This window comes from Struthio camelus, chromosome 11 (assembly GCF_040807025.1).
Source record: "Struthio camelus isolate bStrCam1 chromosome 11, bStrCam1.hap1, whole genome shotgun sequence".
NCBI classification, from domain to species: Eukaryota; Metazoa; Chordata; class Aves; order Struthioniformes; family Struthionidae; genus Struthio; species Struthio camelus.
This window is the reverse complement of record NC_090952.1, coordinates 29,041,561-29,050,091: the sequence shown is the minus strand read 5'-3', so window position 1 is coordinate 29,050,091 and position 8,531 is coordinate 29,041,561.

The window sequence follows — 8,531 nt, the reverse complement described above, 5'->3', positions numbered from 1 at the left end:
AATGGCACAGAAGAGATTTAAAAGGTTCGGTGCCACAATTGCCCTGCCGAGGAGCACGCACGCACACGGCCTTGCGCGGCTGCCAGACATCAGCCCAGCAGGAGCAGGGGCTTATTACTCCGCTCAGCAAGACCCATTCCTGCCAAGACGAATAATTCACATGGGAGGAACATCGAAAAATGAGAAATAATGACGAACGCCACGAAGGCCCTGTCCTTCCTGATGCAAAAACAAGCTGAACTTTAATTACAGACTTTCTCCTTGAATTCACCCTCTTACATTCTTGTCCCTACCTACCGTTATTCCCTTTATTCTCTTTTTCTGTTAAGAAAGCATGTAGAGAAGCTGAAAAGCAGAGATGGTTTCCGGCCGCCCCTGGGACATGCACCACCCCAGCAAGTGGCTGTCCAGCACCACCATCCAGCAGTGCCGTCTGGTGTGGCTGTCCAGTGGGGCCGTCTGGTACCACCGTCCAGCGGGGCCATCCAGTGGGGCCATCCAGGGCCACCATCCAGCGATGCCGTCTGGTGTGGCCATCCAGTGGGGCCATCCAGGGCCGCCATCCAGTGGGGCCGTCCAGCGCGGCCCAGCAGAGCCGTCAGTCAAACGTAGCTTTCATACCCGTGAGCACCCCAATTCAGGTGTGGGCCGGCCACCTCTGCCTAGCTAAGTTTTGCCAGATTTTACGCGTCTCCTAAGTGGATGCTAACGACTTGGCTGAAGGTGTCTTCAGGTGAGGTGACCTCCGCACAAGAGCAGCCAGCCCTCCTGGGTGCCAGTCACGACTGAGCGGAGTGGCACTGCCCGCGGCGCCCAACAGCAGAGCGTGGGTGCTGAGGGAAGGTGCCAGACGATGAAGAACCAGACCTGCTCATGGCAGAATTAAAGTAGGCCTTGAGAAATAGGCTCTGAACACTTATGAAAGATTCCTGCAACTGTCACATAATTGAAAGTAATCAGGCATTATTGTGTGCCAATGAAACAGCTGTGCCACATTAAACCTCAGTGGAGCTCGACTGCGCAGAACGCTCTTCCGCTCTTCTCATTATGGATGTTTTTCTGCCTCTCTTATTTGTGCATTTTTAAATGGCTTTGGGAGGCTCCAGGTTGCTCTTTGTCCGTTTCTACCACACTTTATAAGCTTTAGTAAGCTAATTACAGAATGTCCTCCTCCTTTCTGCATTAATGACTGGAGTGGGGAAAGGCTCCTCTATGCCACTTCTCTTCAGAGGAATGGAGAGGCACAGTGAGTTTGGGTTACAAGCGGATAACTTCCATTCTTATCCTTCCCTTGGCACCAGGACTGAATTTCTTTTCCTGTTGAGCCTTGAGAACCCTCCTGACTTCTTAAACTTGGGGTTGAACCCTAACTTTGTCAGAAGGGAGGAAACATCACTGTTTTGGTGGCTCCCTTTTCCTCAGACCCTTTCGGTCTGCGTTTCAAAACAAACAAACAAATGAAAACACCCATGGCTTTCTATATGACGGGTGAGTAAACAGAGGGCAAAAGCAGGAGAGTGGCATTTGCCAAGGCGTTACTGTTGCTCCTCAGGCTTCAGCCATGGCCATTTGCTCATTCCTCCCAGCTTTGCCCTTCAGTTAGCCAACTCCCCTGCTGAGCATGTGCCTTCCTCTTCTGCATAAAAGACTTGCTTTTCTTTGCTGCATGTTCCCTTTTTCTCCCCTCTCTTCTCTGCAAGTATAGGCTTTTGGTGTGTGTTTTCATGCAACACTGTTCTAAAGCCAAATCATAGCAGACCAAAGATGGACAAACACAGGGTTTGAGCAAAAGCTCTGACTATAAAAGCACTTTCTTGGGGCATCCAGACTGCACACAAGGGAAAAGCGTAGGAAGCTTTATCTGACATAGCCATTCCCAGATCAGGCATTCACAGTTAATGTAAGGCTCATTAATTACCCTGGCTCCTGCCCGAGGCTGCACAGCAGGCTCCCACCGAGTGTTTCATTAACGTGAACATCTCCCTTCAGCTGGGCCCGACTGCTCTGTTAGCTCTGCTTTGACTCAGTGCTCACGGGGCAGAAGGACGTTCCCTGCAACGTGAGTCATGCACAAAGCTTGTGCACGAAGACATCGAGTCGCCACGACGCATCGGTAGGTCTCAGGCAGAAATGAAGTATGCTCAGGCGCTCCCGGGCTGACACAAGGGACATAAACACTGCAGTTACTCACCTCTGCAGTTATTTCTTCAGAGGATGAAGTGATATATTTCAATGTCCCCATGCACTCCAACAGCATTCTTTAAAAGCAAAAACCCACCAGTCAGGAATATTTGTCTTGGGGGGTCACTAGTTGTGAGCAGCAGCCGCTATGAAAGGCAGGATGTGCATTTGCATTCCTGTTCGAGACCATCTCAGAAGAATGCCCAGGGCACGTGCTTTCTGTGGTCTAAATGCCATTTACTGGCATCATCCTCTGCAGCTGGAGGCTGGTCAAGCAGTTAGCCCATGTGTTTTGAATGCCTTTGCAGCAGATATGCATCCCAGCTGGAGATGTTCCTTCTGGAGGCAGTCGAGAGGAGGACCACATGTACTCTAGCATCTGGATATGGTGCAAACATGGTGCAACTTGTAGCTGATGGGGCACGAGGAATCAGAAAGGTAGGAGTCAGCCCACTCTGATCCCCTCCTCCCCCAGAAGCTGATTTTCCCCCACATGCTCCTCTTCTTGCATGGAGTATGTTCTTCCTGCCAGCTCTGGTCCGCAGATGTCTGCTGTCATCCCCGTGCTGAGAGTGAGAATCCCAAGTACTTTGAAGGGAATGAGGCTTATTATTGCTCCTTGTGCATCAATCAAAAACTAGGAGAGACCAGACAACACAAACACACTGCGGCAAGGAGCACAGTGGGGATGTAAGCCCCAGGAGTTCACAGTGACCTCCTGTTTTGGATGCAAGCAGCTCATTTCCACAGGAGCAGCCACTCCAGGGAGGTCTGCAGAAGAGCAGACCCTTGCAGTAACGGCCTGCTCTTGTGCCAGAGCTGAATTCCAGAACATACCAGTATTAACCTGGAGAAATAAGCAGAATGCAATGCACAGCAACACCTTTCCACCACAGATCTCTGCCAAAACCACCCACACCTTACCTACTGCAGCATGTCCAGTCCTCAAACACCTCTCGGAATGGAAAGCCTGACTTTTCTCAGAATGGAAATTCCACCCCAAAGAACCAAGAGCTGCATGAAGATAAGGTAAGGCATATTCTGAATTGCTGTCCAAACAACTTGCAAGACAGCGCTTTCCCAAAATCCCGCTCTGCCAGCCATGACACTCCTGGTACTCTTCTCCAGACGCGACCCTTCTGCAGTCAGCTACTGGCTTCAGGCAAGCTGTTATGCATGGGCTGGCTTTCCAACTGACAGCCCAGATCCCAAGACCTGCCTAACCCCATGGAAATACTCTAGCCCCGGGTGCAAGACAACCATGCAGCATGCCCACCTGAAGAATCCTCATCAAGTTTTACTCGAGTCTCAGTATACGCAGAGACATCAGGATCGTTTACTCCTTGCAGACCTTCAGTAAGGCTGGCTGCTCTCAGTATAGCTGTGAATACACTTCAGCATTAACTTGGAGCGTATTATTTCAAGCACCTGGAAAACAGAGGTGCCACACATCCATGCAGCTCCATGGAAAAGACTTCTCTAGAAATTGTGATGAACCTTCAATTATGAATGGTTCTTCTGGGCCTTAACTTCAGAATCTTCTTTATCTGTATATTGTATTGCTTTAGTGCTACAGGTACAGTTGGTGATGCAGGCCTGCTGGACTGCATGCAATTGCATTGCATGTCGGTATTCTTTACAGTATGAGTAAGCTGTGTACAAGTACCTATAAAGCATGCTAGAGTTTGGACAAGTATAGTAGCTTTAATTAAAAAAAAACAAATCCTTCTTTCTAATAATTATTTTAAAGAGCAGACCAAGCTTAAGGGCATGAACAGTCATCACAAGCAATGTAATTATTGTGCTGAAAGAGCAACTGCTCCTCAGCTAAGCTTCAGGCCGGGAGACCACGGCTCCTTGAGCAGCAAGTTTACGTGGCCTCCTCCCCACTCCCCGTTCTCCAGGCCACGCACCAAACCTGCCTGGGAATTTGACCCTTTTGAAGGAAAGTAAACCTGAAAAACAAACAGTGGCTGATTAAGAGCTACAGAATGCGAAAAAAGCACAAGCGCCCGTGACTCCACTTCTGACGTCAAAAATGCGTTATCTCAGAAAGGCCAGGAGAGGGGTGTCACTCGTTAAGCCCTTGCTAATGCACCACTTGGGAACGCCGGCCCCTGTCAAACACCCCGCGCCACAGGGAGCCGGGGCCGGCGGACACCCCCCTTCCCAACCCGCCCCGCGTGTCCCCCCCTGCAGCTCCAACCTGCCCGTCCCCCCCATCATCCCCCTCCTGTCCACCCCACAACAGCCCCCCCGTGCATCCCCCCCTGCAGCTCCAACCTGCCTGTGCCCCCCAACAGCCCCCCCTGCGCATCCCCCCCCTGCAGCTCCAACCTGCCCGTCCCCCCACCCCCCTGTCCGCCCCCCCAACAGCCCCCTGCTTGTCCCCCCCATCAGCCCCCTCCTGTCCACCCCCCAACAGCCCCCCCGCGCATCCCCCCCAGCAGCTCCAACCTGCCTGTCCCCCCCATCAGCCCCCTCCTGTCCACCCCCCAACAGCCCCCCCGCGCATCCCCCCCAGCAGCTCCAACCTGCCTGTGCCCCCCAACAGCCCCCCCGTGCATCCCCCCCTGCAGCTCCAACCTGCCCGTCCCCCCCATCAGCCCCCTCCTGTCCACCCCCCAACAGCCCCCCCGCGCATCCCCCCCAGCAGCTCCAACCTGCCCGTCCCCCCCATCAGCCCCCTCCTGTCCACCCCCCAACAGCCCCCCCGCGCATCCCCCCCCAGCAGCTCCAACCTGCCTGTGCCCCCCATCAGCCCCCTCCTGTCCACCCCCCAACAGCCCCCTGGCCCACCCACCCCCCCCTGCAGCTCCAACCTGCCAGTGCCCCCCAACAGCCCCCCCGTGCATCCCCCCCCAGCAGCTCCAACCTGCCCGTCCCCCCCCAACAGCCCCCTGGCCCACCCACCCCCCCCTGCAGCTCCCACCTGCCCGTCCCCCCCCTCGCCCGTCTCCCCCCATCAGCCCCCTCCCGCTGGTCCCCCCTAGCCCCCCCCGCCTTCCCCCCCTCCAACCCCCCCTTGCCCATCCCCCCCAGCCCCCCCCCTCCTGCTGGTCCCCCCCTGGGACGGGAGGCTGCTTCCCCGAGGGATGATGAACCATGCGGGAACGGGGTCCCGTGTACCGGGGGCTCCCCGGGTGGACCGCCCGCCGCGCCGCCGGCGAGCCCACACAGCTCCTGTCGCGCTGCTCCCGCCAAAGCAGGAGGGGGAAGGAAAAACCCACTGCAAATCATCACCTCCAACTGTGAAATTTATTTAACTACGAAGGAATAACCCCAGCACTCCCAAGCACCACATCGGGGTGGAAGCGGGGAGCTGCAGACACCCCTTCTTCAACAACAACAGCAGGAGCTTTAGTTGCTTTTTTATTTGAATATGGACATCACCCCAAATAACAATGGAAACGACTACAGGTCAGAATTACATGCTAATGACACAGGATTTACAAAAATATAAATAACCTATTCGCAACCTTACAAGAAAAATAACACCCACCATAAAAAATAGCAAGTATTTCCATGAGTAAACCATGGCTACATTTTTTGTTTATTTTTAAAGAAAAGCACCAGAATCTGTATTGTTAAGTAATCTAGAACACACAGGGCATTTCCCACTAACCGTTGCAGTTTTCTGAGAGGGTGAGTGTGCCCAGATCATTAAAACTGAGTTTTCTTCAGTACTGCCTGCTCATGTAAGAGGTGCAATTCCTTTAAGCATCCTGTTCAAGAACAGCACCAAAGGATGTGCTAATTACTTGTTCATTTTAATAGGACTTAAGTACATGCCTATTGTTAAGAGCGTGCTTAAGAGCTTTCCAGAACAGTACTGAACTCAAACATATCATATAAATTATTCCCTAAATCCGAGCTCCAGACAAGACCGGTATCAAAACAATCACTTGTAAAAAAATCCCACTGCACAAGAAAATATTTCCATTGTTCATTCCCAGCTGAAGGTTGCACAGATGCTGTATTATTTTATTTCTTCTAGCTCTTTTTGAGCCGTGCCTACTTGTCATTAACAGCTTCCTGGGGCTGAAATGCAAGATTTGGCGCTATGGGAATTTCCTTCCCTTACATTCCACTCACTGTGCTGAAAAATTATTAAAAAGAAAAAACAGAAGTCAAGTATAAATTCCACTGGTTTCCAGCTAAAGAAATTCAAGCTCACCCACCCTGTGCCTGCCAGTTTTTCCACGTCCAAACTGCAGAATTACACCCTGCATCTCAGGCTCACGCGGTTCCCCCTCCTCCGAGGGCTTCAGCTGGACTCGGGAAAATCAGGCCAAAGGTGTCTTGAGTTGGGTACCTAAAACTTGAAGGCCACTTCTTGAAATTTGGGCCCATGTAAACACAGCTGATTTTGAGACTGCCACCGCGGGGAACTGGGAGGTGCAGCCTGCCCCAGCGTCAACGCAAGCGGAAAGCAGCGCCTAATGCAAGTTACTTCCTACCTACAAGCCCAAGGCCCGGTCCCGCAGCGCCGCAGGGGTGCGATCCGCCTCCCCCGCCGAGACGGCGCAAAAGGCTCCCACGGGCCCTAGATGGCCAAAGAACAAGTAAAAAACACTTAAACCTGGCTAAAACACCCCCGCCTGGTGCTCCCCGCGGAGCCGGGGTGTGTCGCAGAGCCACCCCGGTCCCTCACCACGCGCGCTCGATGGGGCGGCTGCGCTCGGGCTCGTGGAAAGCACCCGGCCGTGGCGAGTGCAGGCACGGCGCGCCCGCAGGGATGGACCATGCATGGTGCGCCCACAGGGACGGACTGCGCACGGCGTGCCCGCAGGGATGGACCGTGCACGGCGTGCCCGCAGGGACAGACTGCGCATGGCATGCTCTCAAGGGTGGACCATGCATGGTGCACCCGCAGGGATGGACTGCGCACAGCACACCTGCAGGGATGGACCCTGCATGGTGCGCCCGCAGGGACGGACCACACACGGCACGCTCTCAAGGGTGGACCGTGCACGGCACGCCTGCAGGGATGGACTGCGCACGGCATGCTCTCAAGGGTGGACCATGCACGGCGCTGCCTACCCCTCCAGGCACGGTGCATTCTGATCACTAGCAACATTGCTCAGACACCAGACAGCTGAAAAACAATAGTTTAACTTAAAAATATAAAGGGGATGGGGTTGATTTCTTTAAAGAAAGAAAAAAAAATCCTTTTTCTTTTCAGAGTCCATCCATCAACAAAACTGCTCAGCAAGTTCAGGAGGGACAAACGAACCATTGGCCGAGAGCAGGAGTCTGCGGTGCACGAGCAAGAGGAAGTCCTCGTTACACTCGTTAAATCGGCAGTCGCTCCTGCCGGCCGTTTCCAGGACTCGGCCTGGGAGAGGAGCGGGGGCGCGGGGCGGCGCCGCGCGGGGCCGGAGCGGGGTCGCTCTTGGCACGCTGAACCCACCCGCCGGCAGCACCCGCGACAAACGCACGGGCGCAGGGACAGGCAGGAAACTTCACCTAGGCTGGCTCTGAACTCAGAGCCAGAGCTGGTTAGATAACTTGTATGAATTCTCTTACTCGGAGCTAAATGGCTGCAGTTGAATTTGTCTCAGTTCCCCTTGGAAGCGAACGAGCAGGCCTGCAAAGAGCTTAAATATTTAATTGATTTTGCTACGCTATTAATTCAAACAATCTCTCCCTGCCACAGATAAACCGCAAATGAAAAATCGCACCCCAGTCTGCACCGGCTCTTCAGACACGTTTTACGACCGCTCCGCAGCGGACCAAGCACGTAAGGGAGCTCGACCAAGCCCCGGCCTGAACCGGGCACAAGGATGCGGTAAGACTGCTGCTTCCCGCAAAGCAAGGAGCTTTTACCAACGACCTTGGCTTCGGAAGAAGCAAACAGCAGGGAAGGTGTCACGTCCCGCTGAAACAGTCCATGCCTCCCGCGTTATCTCACCACCTCCTGAGCGCGGTCAAGTCTCAACGGCATTTAACAGGGGAAAAGAGAAACAAAGCAGCTACTATAACACCCCCGCTCAGGCAGGTCGGAAGAAAGGGCCGCGCTCCCGGAAGGTCGCCTGCTCCTTCCGAGCGCCCCGGCCAGATAGGAGACGAAACCCGCAGGATGGCGCACGGCGCCGGAAGGGAGCAGCGCTCCTTGCCGGGGGCCGGGCTGCAGACCCCGACCCCGGCCCCGGCCGAGGGCGCCCGGCCGTCGCGGATGGATGGACGGACCCTGGCCCGGCCGAGGGTGCACCACCGCGGATGGATGGACAGACCCCGGCCGAGGGACGCCCGGCCATCGCAGATGGACCCCGGCCTGGCCGAGGGTGCACCACCACGGATGGATGGACAGACCCCGGCCGAGGGGCGTCTCGCCATCGCGGATGGAC